Source organism: Sander lucioperca, chromosome 17 (genome assembly GCF_008315115.2).
Source record: "Sander lucioperca isolate FBNREF2018 chromosome 17, SLUC_FBN_1.2, whole genome shotgun sequence".
Taxonomy (NCBI): Eukaryota; Metazoa; Chordata; class Actinopteri; order Perciformes; family Percidae; genus Sander; species Sander lucioperca.
Window position 1 is genome coordinate 14881560 of NC_050189.1, and position 14967 is coordinate 14896526.

The 14967-nt window shown below is 40.1% G+C and overlaps 1 long non-coding RNA gene across 1 annotated transcript; it reads left to right on the top strand.

Annotated features, from left to right (window-relative positions):
- The first annotated feature begins 865 nt into the window (after positions 1-865).
- On the top strand, positions 866-13080 carry LOC116038079. Its single transcript, XR_004102009.2, has 3 exons — positions 866-977; positions 10318-10321; positions 13069-13080. It is a non-coding gene; the product is annotated as an uncharacterized LOC116038079 (long non-coding RNA).
- The last annotated feature ends 1887 nt before the right edge of the window (positions 13081-14967 follow it).

Here is a 14967-nt window from a genome sequence, read left to right on the forward strand (position 1 = left end):
GCTTGTACTGGTTTCCTATCTGCGTCGCAAGTTATAGCAGCATAGCTGGGAGCTTCACCCACCTACATGTTAGTGCCCATAAGGTGGTCCTTTTTATAGTGTCAACTTCCTATATTACCATCTAACAGAGGTATTCACAGTAACGGGCCAATATGCTAGAAACAGTGTGCTTTTAAATCACTAAATAGTCGTGACAGCCCCGTTTGGCCTACTTCTCAATCTGTTAGCATCATTGCCGTTAACTGTAACATCTTAGGTAGCTAATGTTGTATTTTAGGTCTTTCTCCCTTGTACTAGGGCTGAACGATTTTGACAAATAATCTATTGCGAATTTTTTCAAAAATATTGCGATTCAATATGCGATTATTTTTTAGCTCTTTGTCTTCTGTCTTATTCAACAAAGACGAGCAATAAATCATTGTATAGTATGAACATACCATATTCTTGTTCTTCCTGGAGGCGAGTAGTATATAGTACACAGGTATGCGCGTGCACGTGAAAACCCGGCAGGTATGCGCGTGCACGTGTGTTTCTAGCGTTTTGATTGGTCGAACCTCCGTGCACGTCTCGCGTGCGCGTTGACGTAATGACGTCATCGCATCATTACGTTCGCGGAGCGTGTGTGCCTCTAGTGGCCGATTCTGGGTATTGCATCTCGCGGACGTAATAACGTCATCGCATCATTACGTTCGCGGAGCGTGTGTCTCTACCGGTCGATTCTGGGTATTGCATCTTGTGGGCGTAATAACGTCATCGCCCCCTTACGTTCGCGGAGCGTGTGTGTCTCTAGCGTCCGATTCTGGGTATTGCATATCATCATTTACATACAAAAACATCTGATAGACCAATGGATAGCTGTTACGATGGGGCTTGCTATTGGTGATTTGTAAATACGCCCTACAGGGTGTGGTTTGTGGTGTTTAAAAACCCTTGTTTCAAGGCGGTCTGATCACTTTTTTATCCTCCGTTTTTAGCTAGTCTGCTAGCTAGCTTTGCTACCACGTTTTTTCCCCTCAACAAAGCCCCTTTGGAGATTTTGCTTTTTCTTACCGTCTGAAAGAAAAAGAGACGGCATTTTTCCAGCAATGTCTTTCTACGCATTTGGACAACAATCCGGATCATCTGGTGTTGAAGAAGGTGAGACAGCTAGAACAGATCCCACTGCATTTGGTTTGAGCCATGTCCATCGAAAAGAGTCATTGCGTTGCGGTGAGACTAATACTGGAGCAACATTCGGTTTGAGCAAGGCCCCCAGAAAAAAGAGATTTCGACCCGACATCTTTTCTACAAGCATGACTGACACGTGTACAGCTGATCTAGAATATTCTGGTGTCAATGGTTACTGTTATTCAATTAGCTACAGTTCCGGATATGTGACATTAGCCATCTATACTAGTGTTGTCGTCGATTTATCTAGCAAAGCTAAAACAGCCTGTACAATGTCTGTAAAAGACTGGAGTCTTTTTCGTGAGGTTGTCTGTCCTGATCTTGACAATCCTGGCTTTCCGGAGCTAGTGTATGTGTCTCAATGGGACAACAGCAATGGGAACGGTATCTATCGTGTGGAAGCAGACCGTTTCACCAGACCAGCAGAGGATTTTATTTTCCTTAGCGTATGCACCGAAAGGGCAAAGTTAGTTGCAGACAGAGGTCGTGAAGATTGGAAGTTAAAGCCGTATCCAGTGTCTAACGAGGAATACGAGAAATGGTTTAAAAATGGCTTCTACATACAATGGTGTGACTGGGAGATAATGAAGACACAGTTTGATACCATTGACTATGTCATCAGAAGAGACAAAATAAGGAATTCTTATGAGAACATAAGAAAAAGATTGATATTTGAGGACGATGCCCAACAGTCTCTGACCCTCCCCAGGACCCTCTATAGACCTAAAATCGTCACACACAAAGACTAACAAAACGGTGGGTCTAATTTGTATGTGCTATTTATTTGCCAAAATAGTTAAAATGCTTTTTTTATTTTTTTGATACTGTGGTTGTAATGTGTGATTTTTTTCTTCCAGAGCCAATGGATTGGTGTGATATGTCCCCTGGAACGCCATCTGGCAGTCCCGGGTTATTTGCACCTCTGACGATAACAGGCTCACCCCATTCCCTTTCATCATCATCATCATCATCATCATCCCCCACTCTAAATCCGGAACACTTCCTATCAGCACCCCCTATGACACCTCCTCTGCCACCGTCTCTATTGATCTGCACCCCGCCCCCTCAAACATATGCTGTATTACAACAGGATGCTGTTGATTGTTCGGACACAGTGGCGCCTGACCAGACGGATGGGGCGGTGTCGTCTTTGTTTATAGACAGTGTTAAAACAGCGTCGCTACATCTTCTTCACATTGTTCTTTACAAGTATTTGGAGGAGCTGTGTTATGGCTGTCAAATAAATCATCCAAGCCAGATACAGCATGATTGTTTAGAGGGACTACCAGAGCACTTCTATGTGGTCCACTTTGATCAGCTCATGAAAAGACTGTTGACTGATAAATTCATTGGTGTTGTACAGCGTTTTCTGTCCTTTAAACATCTCAAGGCTGACGAGGGACGAATCCTTGGAGTAACAGAAACCGTTTTGTACGAGTTGAAATCGGCTGAAGATGTCACGACTAAAATCAAGGCTATGTATGACGCTTTTGTAGGTGACGATGCAGTTAAAATAGCCGAAATTAGAGAGATTGGGGACTATTGGAGTAATTTATATGCTAGAAAAAACTAACAGGGTGAAAATATGGGGAATTGTTTATGCCTGTTGTATAACCATATCAGCGTGCGATATCACATATCGCATGTATCTGGTATACTAGATCAGGCTGTTGCTAATAATGTGAATGATGTTACAAAATACCAATGTAAGAGTGTTAATGTAGATCATACGGCTGTTTGTAGGTTAGAAAAATTGATGGTGATTGTAAGAAACCAACATAGCACCCCTCCTTGGGAGGATCTGTTGCAGATGTTATTATCCATGTTAATGACACGAGAGAGTGTAGTGGAAACTTTTTGTGATGTCATAGCTAACATCACACACAATTTTAAGATGTTGAAAGTTTATCACCTAATGGCTATGTATACAATGCTTGTAGATACAGTGAGTTTGTATGTGAAAGAAAAACCCTATAACGACGTCTTACAGGATTTGCAAAAACTACATATATTCATAATCAGTAAAAGCAATGTATCCGAATTAGTAAAGATGCTATCTGTGCTAGAAGGTGTTTCACTGTCTTCATGACTGCTGTGTGTGTGTTTTTGTAAAAATAAAAAGGAAGACATAACGCTGTTGTGGTCACATGTTTTTAAATGAATCATGGAGAAGGTTATGCAAAAAATATACTACGACCCATCCCACCCAGGGGGGTTAGGAGGTATACACAAGCTTCGTGATTCCGTCAAAGCATGTACGGGCTTGTCCCCATCGATCCCCGCGGTTAAAAAGTTTCTGTTGAGGCAAGATCCCTACACTCTACACGCCCCTGTCTTGAAACATTTCCCCAGAAATAGAGTGATTGTTAATGGTATCGACAAACAATTTCAGGCTGATTTGGTCGATATGACGGAATATTCTATGGAAAACGATAACGTGCAATATTTATTGACATGCATTGATGTGTTTTCTAAATATGCCTGGGTAATAGGTCTTAAAAACAAAACGGGTCCCGTTGTCACAAGTGCCTTTAAAGAAATACTGGAACAAGGACGCACACCTCTGAAACTTCAAACAGACGCCGGAAAAGAATTTTATAATAAGGTTTTTCAAAAATTGATGACTCTACATAAAATTCACCATTTTTCCACATCGAACGAAACAAAAGCAAGTGTTGTTGAGCGTTTCAATAGGACTTTCAAAACCAGGATGTGGAGATATTTAACGGCTGTTAATTCGCGTCGATATATTGATGTGCTACAAGATATGGTTACCGCTTACAACTCTGCATACCATAGTTCAATAAAAATGGCACCGTCCTCTGTGTGTAAAGACAATGAGAAAACAGTCTTTAACACTCTGTACAAACTGAAACCCCAAGGAATGGTGATGTTTAAATTTCAGACGGGGGACACCGTTAGGATATCAAAGCACAGAGGATTGTTTCGTAAAGGTTACGAACAAACTTTTACAGACGAGTTTTTTACAATATCAAAACGTATAGGCAGGACTCCTCCTGTTTATATACTAAAAGACAATAGTGGGGAGACATTGACAGGGACCTTTTACGAAGCAGAGTTACAGGCTGTGATTGTAGACAAAAACAAAGTGTTCAAAATTGAGAAAGTACTGGCTAGAAAGAAAACAGGTCGTAAAAATCTAGTGTTTGTGAAATGGCTAGGATGGCCAGAGAAATTCAATTCATGGATTTCTGAAAAAGACATAGTTGATGTGCGATAAAAGAGAGGGGCAGACTCTTAAACTAGTCATTGTGACTTGTTAGTGAAAGGGGATCGGAGCTATGAATAAGAACGGATTTTTTGTTACGCTGCCTAGTAATGCCTCGCCAATAGTTTATCCTAATAATAAGATTTGGCAGTACAGAACAAAATTGGCAAAACCGCTCATATTACAGCAGCCCTATGAGGTAGGTCTCATAGAGATTCAATACCCTAGGATATGGAATAGTTTTAGCACAGATGATGCTGAGGTTGAATTCTTTGACACGAAAACAAAACAGACATGCCGAATAGAACTAGCGGTCGGTTGTTATAATACGATCGACAGAATTGTTAAAGAATATAATATGAAATGTGCGTCTAACCCAATCCTAGTACCCATAACTATGAGTCACAACAATATCACTAATAAGATATTTTTCACGGGAGGTGATGGGTGGCATATTGTATTTAAAGGACGTTTGGCCGAAATTCTAGGGTTCATTCCAGACACGGTGTTTGAAATACACATAGGGCCCCGTTTAAAATGTATAGCCCCACACCCTGCGGAAATTCATGGGGGGCGTTATAATATATTTATTTATAGTGACATTGTGGACTACCAGCTAGTCGGCGATAGTCATGTACCTCTACTACGCTGTATAAATATCTCTGATGAGAACAAACGTATGCCCACTCTGAGTTACGACAGTCCTCACTACACATCGCTGTCACGCTCCACTATTACTGACATTCAAATAGATCTGCGAGACGACCAAAATAAGCATATCCCTTTCTCGTACGGAAAAGTAATTGTCAAACTACATTTTAGACCTGTGAAACAGCATTAAAATGATGCGGAAAGCGTACACGGCGGATGACGGAAGGTATATGGCTTATTATATGAATCAAGCCGGTGGAGAGTTACAGGGCTTTATAGGCTCCAGTACGCAGTATGGTCAGGGTCTAGGAGGTATATTCCGAAATCTTTTTCGAATGGCTGTCCCTCTTTTAAAAAAGGGTTTTAATATCGCCAAACCTCATCTGAAAACAGCTGCCAGTGGTATTATAGGAGATGTGGTGACTAATGTCAGGAACGCAGTTGCATCCAGACAGCAGGGAAAAGGTCTCGTGGTGTACAGACGCCGAGCATTAAAAAGAACCCCCTCAGGATGTGGGCGTAACCAAACTGTGAACAAAAAGAATAAAAACACAAGCAAAAAACGAAGGGTCGTCAAAAAGAAGACAGCTGTCCAAAGACGCAGAGTCCCGAATCGTCGCTCTTTGTTCCTGACAAAAGACATATTTTAGATTAATTTTAAGGAATTAATCATGGCATACATTCATAATCAGTCCGAAGAGTGTGTGAAAACAGAATCACCCATTACTACAACTCGTTGGGCTAGTTTTTAATCTATTTTTCTATTTTTTCTATTTTCTATTATTATTACACTCATTTTATATTTTCCTTTTTTAACATATTCTTTATTATTTTTTTCTATTGAGGGTATTTTCTTTATTCAAGGATGTGAAAAGACAGTGCTGAATGTAACCTGTAGCATTAAATGAAAGTGTTTACATTTTTTAACATATTTTGTTATTATTTTTTCTATTGTGGGGTATTTTCTTTATTCAAGGATGTGAAAAGATGGTGCCGAATGTAACCTGTAGCATTAAATGAAAGTGTTTACATTTCTTAACATATTTTGTTATTATTTTTTCTATTGTGGGGTATTTTCTTTATTCAAGGATGTGAAAAGATGGTGCTGAATGTAACCTGTAGCATTAAATGAATGTGTTTACATTTTTTAACATATTTTTTTTATTATTATTTTTCTATTGAGGGGTATTTTCTTTATTCAAGTATGTGTATGTAACCTGTAGCATTAAATGAATGTGTTTACATTTAACATATTTTTTTATTATTTTTTCTATTGAGGGTATTTTCTTTATTCAAGGATGTGTATGTAACCTGTAGCATTAAATGTATGTTTTAATTTTATGTGAATGCATTTTTTCTGTATTCTCTAAAAAATAAAAACAAATAAGACATTGTAAGATTAATATATTCCGCATTCTTTATTGAAAAAAAAACATCATTACACAATACTTTTTTACCTATAGGTAGCGCATGAACATTGTACACATTTAAATTTCTGATCGTGACACACATTAGGATGTATTCTGCTAACAAAATGACTAACCATAGTGTCGTTGCATACAAGATTAGGACCATACATGCTCAATACTTTTGTATAAGGAATTTCTTTCTGAATATGACATAAAAAGAAAATGCAGTGTTGACCACAGGTTGTAGAATAATTATTTTGCACTTGGATTGCTGAATGGTACATCTTCACACAGTTTTTTAAGAGGAAATGGGTGATTTCTTGAGGAAAAAAGCTAGGAGGATGGCCAAAGCTATCAAAGAACAAACCATGCTTGTTCTTGGTAATGTAAATACCCAGCCAGTGTTCACCAGGCATGTTACTGGGTTGTGTGTTTACAACTAACATGGCAGGTAATTTACAAACAACATTTTTTGGGAGGTGATCACAAGGCAATACTCCTAAGAAATTTGTGTCTCTAGTCGTTCTTTTTCTAAGCACACTAGTGAGTTCTATTGTATTCATCTTTAGTAGTGGTCCAATAGAACTTGCCTTCGGTTAGATATTTCGATTACAGAATCAAAAACAGAATAGCAGATAAGGGTCACCGTCCGTGGAAGTGGGTTTCTGAAGCGTACTTCCAACCGAACGTTACCGTTCTTAATCAGTGAAACATTTCCTGACCCACCGCCATCAGGTTCCAAATTGAAACAAAAGAGTGTATATCCAGCTCCGAAATCGGATCGTGTTATGGCCAACGAGCGGTCTTTTAAATGGCGCCCTGTTGATTCCACCATCTGATAATATTCACGCACATACTGGCCTCTTTGGAAAAGAGGCTGAAAAGGGCGGGATGGGTGAGGCTGTCCATCTGCATAAAGACTGATGAACTCTGTATTATAGTTTCCAAAATTAAAAGGATTATGGGCATATGATCCTGTATATGCTTCATTATCTACAAAAGCTATGACTACGAATTTAGGTATCTGTCCTATGAATAGGTTTTCTTGGTTGCAAACACGTGTGCCTGTAGGTATGGAGAATGTTTTTATGGCTACACGGTCAATAGCATACTTTGCATTAGCATGCTGCAGGGCTCGACTATGAGCTAGTCTAACAGTCGGAGCCACTGATATTTTCTTGACAAATAGACTAGCAGACATTATTTTCACTTTGAATTGAACATTTCCAGGGGTCATTAATACAAAGTCGTCTTTTGAACGGATAAATTTCAGAGACATGTCTACGCCATTTAGCAAAAGTTTTTCCTGAAAAAACAAATCAGCATGTACGGGCGATATTAATTCCACAATACGGCTTTCAGATGTGTAGGCGCCCCTTTGCTCTAACCCCAAATTATCGCCGTTGATAGAAGTCTCATCCATTTTACCAGCTGTGTCCTTACAAAATAGCCCTGTGCTAAATTGTGTGTCCAATGTGTCCTTTCCATAGTTAAGCAAGCATTCTATAATTCCCCGATAGGGGTACGTATTTGAAGACTGAGTGATCAGTCTATCACCCAACATTATATCTACTTGCGAAAAAAGACTGCATCCAGGATAGTTTATAAAACCTACATCATCTGCATTAGCCAACAATGTGCCATCAGGGTTTGTAATCCTTACACGTGTGTACAAGTACGAATCGTTAAGGTCTAGATAATCCTCTCCACTAGCCGAAATAAAAAATTCAATAGGCCCTTGGTCTGTTAGAGCTGACATCGGAGGTATTTCTACAAATGTTGATTTTTCGATAGATGTTTGCGTGAAAGGTACCGTGAACAAGTCGAGTTCTGTTTTCACACACTCTTCGGACTGATTATGAATGTATGCCATGATTAATTCCTTAAAATTAATCTAAAATATGTCTTTTGTCAGGAACAAAGAGCGACGATTCGGGACTCTGCGTCTTTGGACAGCTGTCTTCTTTTTGACGACCCTTCGTTTTTTGCTTGTGTTTTTATTCTTTTTGTTCACAGTTTGGTTACGCCCACATCCTGAGGGGGTTCTTTTTAATGCTCGGCGTCTGTACACCACGAGACCTTTTCCCTGCTGTCTGGATGCAACTGCGTTCCTGACATTAGTCACCACATCTCCTATAATACCACTGGCAGCTGTTTTCAGATGAGGTTTGGCGATATTAAAACCCTTTTTTAAAAGAGGGACAGCCATTCGAAAAAGATTTCGGAATATACCTCCTAGACCCTGACCATACTGCGTACTGGAGCCTATAAAGCCCTGTAACTCTCCACCGGCTTGATTCATATAATAAGCCATATACCTTCCGTCATCCGCCGTGTACGCTTTCCGCATCATTTTAATGCTGTTTCACAGGTCTAAAATGTAGTTTGACAATTACTTTTCCGTACGAGAAAGGGATATGCTTATTTTGGTCGTCTCGCAGATCTATTTGAATGTCAGTAATAGTGGAGCGTGACAGCGATGTGTAGTGAGGACTGTCGTAACTCAGAGTGGGCATACGTTTGTTCTCATCAGAGATATTTATACAGCGTAGTAGAGGTACATGACTATCGCCGACTAGCTGGTAGTCCACAATGTCACTATAAATAAATATATTATAACGCCCCCCATGAATTTCCGCAGGGTGTGGGGCTATACATTTTAAACGGGGCCCTATGTGTATTTCAAACACCGTGTCTGGAATGAACCCTAGAATTTCGGCCAAACGTCCTTTAAATACAATATGCCACCCATCACCTCCCGTGAAAAATATCTTATTAGTGATATTGTTGTGACTCATAGTTATGGGTACTAGGATTGGGTTAGACGCACATTTCATATTATATTCTTTAACAATTCTGTCGATCGTATTATAACAACCGACCGCTAGTTCTATTCGGCATGTCTGTTTTGTTTTCGTGTCAAAGAATTCAACCTCAGCATCATCTGTGCTAAAACTATTCCATATCCTAGGGTATTGAATCTCTATGAGACCTACCTCATAGGGCTGCTGTAATATGAGCGGTTTTGCCAATTTTGTTCTGTACTGCCAAATCTTATTATTAGGATAAACTATTGGCGAGGCATTACTAGGCAGCGTAACAAAAAATCCGTTCTTATTCATAGCTCCGATCCCCTTTCACTAACAAGTCACAATGACTAGTTTAAGAGTCTGCCCCTCTCTTTTATCGCACATCAACTATGTCTTTTTCAGAAATCCATGAATTGAATTTCTCTGGCCATCCTAGCCATTTCACAAACACTAGATTTTTACGACCTGTTTTCTTTCTAGCCAGTACTTTCTCAATTTTGAACACTTTGTTTTTGTCTACAATCACAGCCTGTAACTCTGCTTCGTAAAAGGTCCCTGTCAATGTCTCCCCACTATTGTCTTTTAGTATATAAACAGGAGGAGTCCTGCCTATACGTTTTGATATTGTAAAAAACTCGTCTGTAAAAGTTTGTTCGTAACCTTTACGAAACAATCCTCTGTGCTTTGATATCCTAACGGTGTCCCCCGTCTGAAATTTAAACATCACCATTCCTTGGGGTTTCAGTTTGTACAGAGTGTTAAAGACTGTTTTCTCATTGTCTTTACACACAGAGGACGGTGCCATTTTTATTGAACTATGGTATGCAGAGTTGTAAGCGGTAACCATATCTTGTAGCACATCAATATATCGACGCGAATTAACAGCCGTTAAATATCTCCACATCCTGGTTTTGAAAGTCCTATTGAAACGCTCAACAACACTTGCTTTTGTTTCGTTCGATGTGGAAAAATGGTGAATTTTATGTAGAGTCATCAATTTTTGAAAAACCTTATTATAAAATTCTTTTCCGGCGTCTGTTTGAAGTTTCAGAGGTGTGCGTCCTTGTTCCAGTATTTCTTTAAAGGCACTTGTGACAACGGGACCCGTTTTGTTTTTAAGACCTATTACCCAGGCATATTTAGAAAACACATCAATGCATGTCAATAAATATTGCACGTTATCGTTTTCCATAGAATATTCCGTCATATCGACCAAATCAGCCTGAAATTGTTTGTCGATACCATTAACAATCACTCTATTTCTGGGGAAATGTTTCAAGACAGGGGCGTGTAGAGTGTAGGGATCTTGCCTCAACAGAAACTTTTTAACCGCGGGGATCGATGGGGACAAGCCCGTACATGCTTTGACGGAATCACGAAGCTTGTGTATACCTCCTAACCCCCCTGGGTGGGATGGGTCGTAGTATATTTTTTGCATAACCTTCTCCATGATTCATTTAAAAACATGTGACCACAACAGCGTTATGTCTTCCTTTTTATTTTTACAAAAACACACACACAGCAGTCATGAAGACAGTGAAACACCTTCTAGCACAGATAGCATCTTTACTAATTCGGATACATTGCTTTTACTGATTATGAATATATGTAGTTTTTGCAAATCCTGTAAGACGTCGTTATAGGGTTTTTCTTTCACATACAAACTCACTGTATCTACAAGCATTGTATACATAGCCATTAGGTGATAAACTTTCAACATCTTAAAATTGTGTGTGATGTTAGCTATGACATCACAAAAAGTTTCCACTACACTCTCTCGTGTCATTAACATGGATAATAACATCTGCAACAGATCCTCCCAAGGAGGGGTGCTATGTTGGTTTCTTACAATCACCATCAATTTTTCTAACCTACAAACAGCCGTATGATCTACATTAACACTCTTACATTGGTATTTTGTAACATCATTCACATTATTAGCAACAGCCTGATCTAGTATACCAGATACATGCGATATGTGATATCGCACGCTGATATGGTTATACAACAGGCATAAACAATTCCCCATATTTTCACCCTGTTAGTTTTTTCTAGCATATAAATTACTCCAATAGTCCCCAATCTCTCTAATTTCGGCTATTTTAACTGCATCGTCACCTACAAAAGCGTCATACATAGCCTTGATTTTAGTCGTGACATCTTCAGCCGATTTCAACTCGTACAAAACGGTTTCTGTTACTCCAAGGATTCGTCCCTCGTCAGCCTTGAGATGTTTAAAGGACAGAAAACGCTGTACAACACCAATGAATTTATCAGTCAACAGTCTTTTCATGAGCTGATCAAAGTGGACCACATAGAAGTGCTCTGGTAGTCCCTCTAAACAATCATGCTGTTTCTGGCTTGGATGATTTATTTGACAGCCATAACACCGCTCCTCCAAATACTTGTAAAGAACAATGTGAAGAAGATGTAGCGACGCTGTTTTAACACTGTCTATAAACAAAGACGACACCGCCCCATCCGTCTGGTCAGGCGCCACTGTGTCCGAACAATCAACAGCATCCTGTTGTAATACAGCATATGTTTGAGGGGGCGGGGTGCAGATCAATAGAGACGGTGGCAGAGGAGGTGTCATAGGGGGTGCTGATAGGAAGTGTTCCGGATTTAGAGTGGGGGATGATGATGATGATGATGATGATGAAAGGGAATGGGGTGAGCCTGTTATCGTCAGAGGTGCAAATAACCCGGGACTGCCAGATGGCGTTCCAGGGGACATATCACACCAATCCATTGGCTCTGGAAGAAAAAAATCACACATTACAACCACAGTATCAAAAAAATAAAAAAAGCATTTTAACTATTTTGGCAAATAAATAGCACATACAAATTAGACCCACCGTTTTGTTAGTCTTTGTGTGTGACGAATTTAGGTCTATAGAGGGTCCTGGGGAGGGTCAGAGACTGTTGGGCATCGTCCTCAAATATCAATCTTTTTCTTATGTTCTCATAAGAATTCCTTATTTTGTCTCTTCTGATAACATAGTCGATGGTATCAAACTGTGTCTTCATTATCTCCCAGTCACACCATTGTATGTAGAAGCCGTTTTTAAACCATTTCTCGTATTCCTCGTTAGACACTGGATACGGCTTTAACTTCCAATCTTCACGACCTCTGTCTGCAACTAACTTTGCCCTTTCGGTGCATACGCTAAGGAAAATAAAATCCTCTGCTGGTCTGGTGAAACGGTCTGCTTCCACACGATAGATACCGTTCCCATTGCTGTTGTCCCATTGAGACACATACACTAGCTCCGGAAAGCCAGGATTGTCAAGATCAGGACAGACAACCTCACGAAAAAGACTCCAGTCTTTTACAGACATTGTACAGGCTGTTTTAGCTTTGCTAGATAAATCGACGACAACACTAGTATAGATGGCTAATGTCACATATCCGGAACTGTAGCTAATTGAATAACAGTAACCATTGACACCAGAATATTCTAGATCAGCTGTACACGTGTCAGTCATGCTTGTAGAAAAGATGTCGGGTCGAAATCTCTTTTTTCTGGGGGCCTTGCTCAAACCGAATGTTGCTCCAGTATTAGTCTCACCGCAACGCAATGACTCTTTTCGATGGACATGGCTCAAACCAAATGCAGTGGGATCTGTTCTAGCTGTCTCACCTTCTTCAACACCAGATGATCCGGATTGTTGTCCAAATGCGTAGAAAGACATTGCTGGAAAAATGCCGTCTCTTTTTCTTTCAGACGGTAAGAAAAAGCAAAATCTCCAAAGGGGCTTTGTTGAGGGGAAAAAACGTGGTAGCAAAGCTAGCTAGCAGACTAGCTAAAAACGGAGGATAAAAAAGTGATCAGACCGCCTTGAAACAAGGGTTTTTAAACACCACAAACCACACCCTGTAGGGCGTATTTACAAATCACCAATAGCAAGCCCCATCGTAACAGCTATCCATTGGTCTATCAGATGTTTTTGTATGTAAATGATGATATGCAATACCCAGAATCGGACGCTAGAGACACACACGCTCCGCGAACGTAAGGGCGCGATGACGTTATTACGCCCACAAGATGCAATACCCAGAATCGACCGCTAGAGACACACGCTCCGCGAACGTAATGATGCGATGACGTTATTACGTCCGCGAGATGCAATACCCAGAATCGGCCGCTAGAGGCACACACGCTCCGCGAACGTAAGGAAGCGATGACGTCATTACGTCAACGCGCACGCGAGACGTGCACGGAGGTTCGACCAATCAAAACGCTAGAAACACACGTGCACGCGCATACCTGCCGGGTTTTCACGTGCACGCGCATACCTGTGTACTATATACTACTGATGTGGGGAGGGGCCCATAGAAAATGCCTTTCTACAGGGCCCAGAATTTTGTGCTATGCCCCGGAACACATCTATTAAAAGCTTGTCAAACTGTTGGTCCTTTCAAGAAGGTAAAAAATGTTTCTAAAATGTTTAACAGTAAATACTGTTTGAGAACATTTGTATATGTAGGCTATACCTGTTAAAGATTTCAGATCTGGGTTCTGTTAGTTTAACCTTTTTGAAAAAACTGATCCGTGATTGATTAGTTATATCTGCAAGGTCGGAAGCGGGAGCTCTCAGCGCAATGCCTCATTCTCGGTGGAGCTACCGAAGAGTAGCCACTCCCTCCTCCTCATCCCGTCCCCTCCCCCTACCTTCCGCGCACTAACCCCCCAACCCCAAATCCTTCTTGTCAGTTATTGGCTGGAACACTATTTGTAATGTTTCATGATGCAGGTTGACACGGTTTGTTTTTGTTGCCATTTGTGGAGCCTGGGCTGTCTACAGAGACTGCGTTTTTTTACAGTGTGTTCAGGGGACAGGCAGCTAGCAATAGTGAGGAGATGTTTGCTGTATGTGACAAAACATGTTGTAGCCTAAAAAACGCGTGACATCGCTTTAAACTGTAGTAATTTGTTAGCAAAATTCTTTGTGCATTTTTGTTTTGTTTTAAATGTGTTGGAAGCTGTATATTCATGTTACGTGCTTAGTTAAATATTAGCAGTCTAAAGTGACTCCTAGTAGCCATTACAGATTGGCACGGGTGGGACATGAAAGGTACACGTGGTGTATGCATGCACAGACTCTAAACTACTGGTGCACACAGACTTTACAGCATACAGTTTATATAAAGCATATTTAAGAGTGTATATGTAAGCTTTTGTTTATACTATTTTTGTTAATGTTTACCTGAAAGCGAGTAATTGTTGTAATTGTGCATTCAAATATCTTTTTGCATTTATTTTAAATACAACAATTCTCGGTGGAGCTACCGGAGAGAAAACATCTTTGTCTGAGTGATCATTTCTATCTCGCATTTCCAGGCTGTTACAATTACATATGATAATATAAATAAATATAAAAGAGTGGATTTCCAGTTTACTAAAAATGTGAACCTATTCTCGGGAACCAAACTTGACACCATAGGTGGCTGTGAGCATGTGACCATGTTTCCTATACAGTGTCACATCAGGTTTAACCAATCAAACACATTCTTCTCTCTAAAGAGTGGAGAAACCAACGCTATTCTGTCATTCAACACAGCAACTTCAACACAATGACATCTCCAGTGTTTGCTCTCTTTCTTACATGTTTGTTCTTGAGGATAATGGGTAAGTTGCATTTTTGAAACTCCAACTTTTATCTGTTATACTGTGGGATGTTTAGTAATTACACTGAT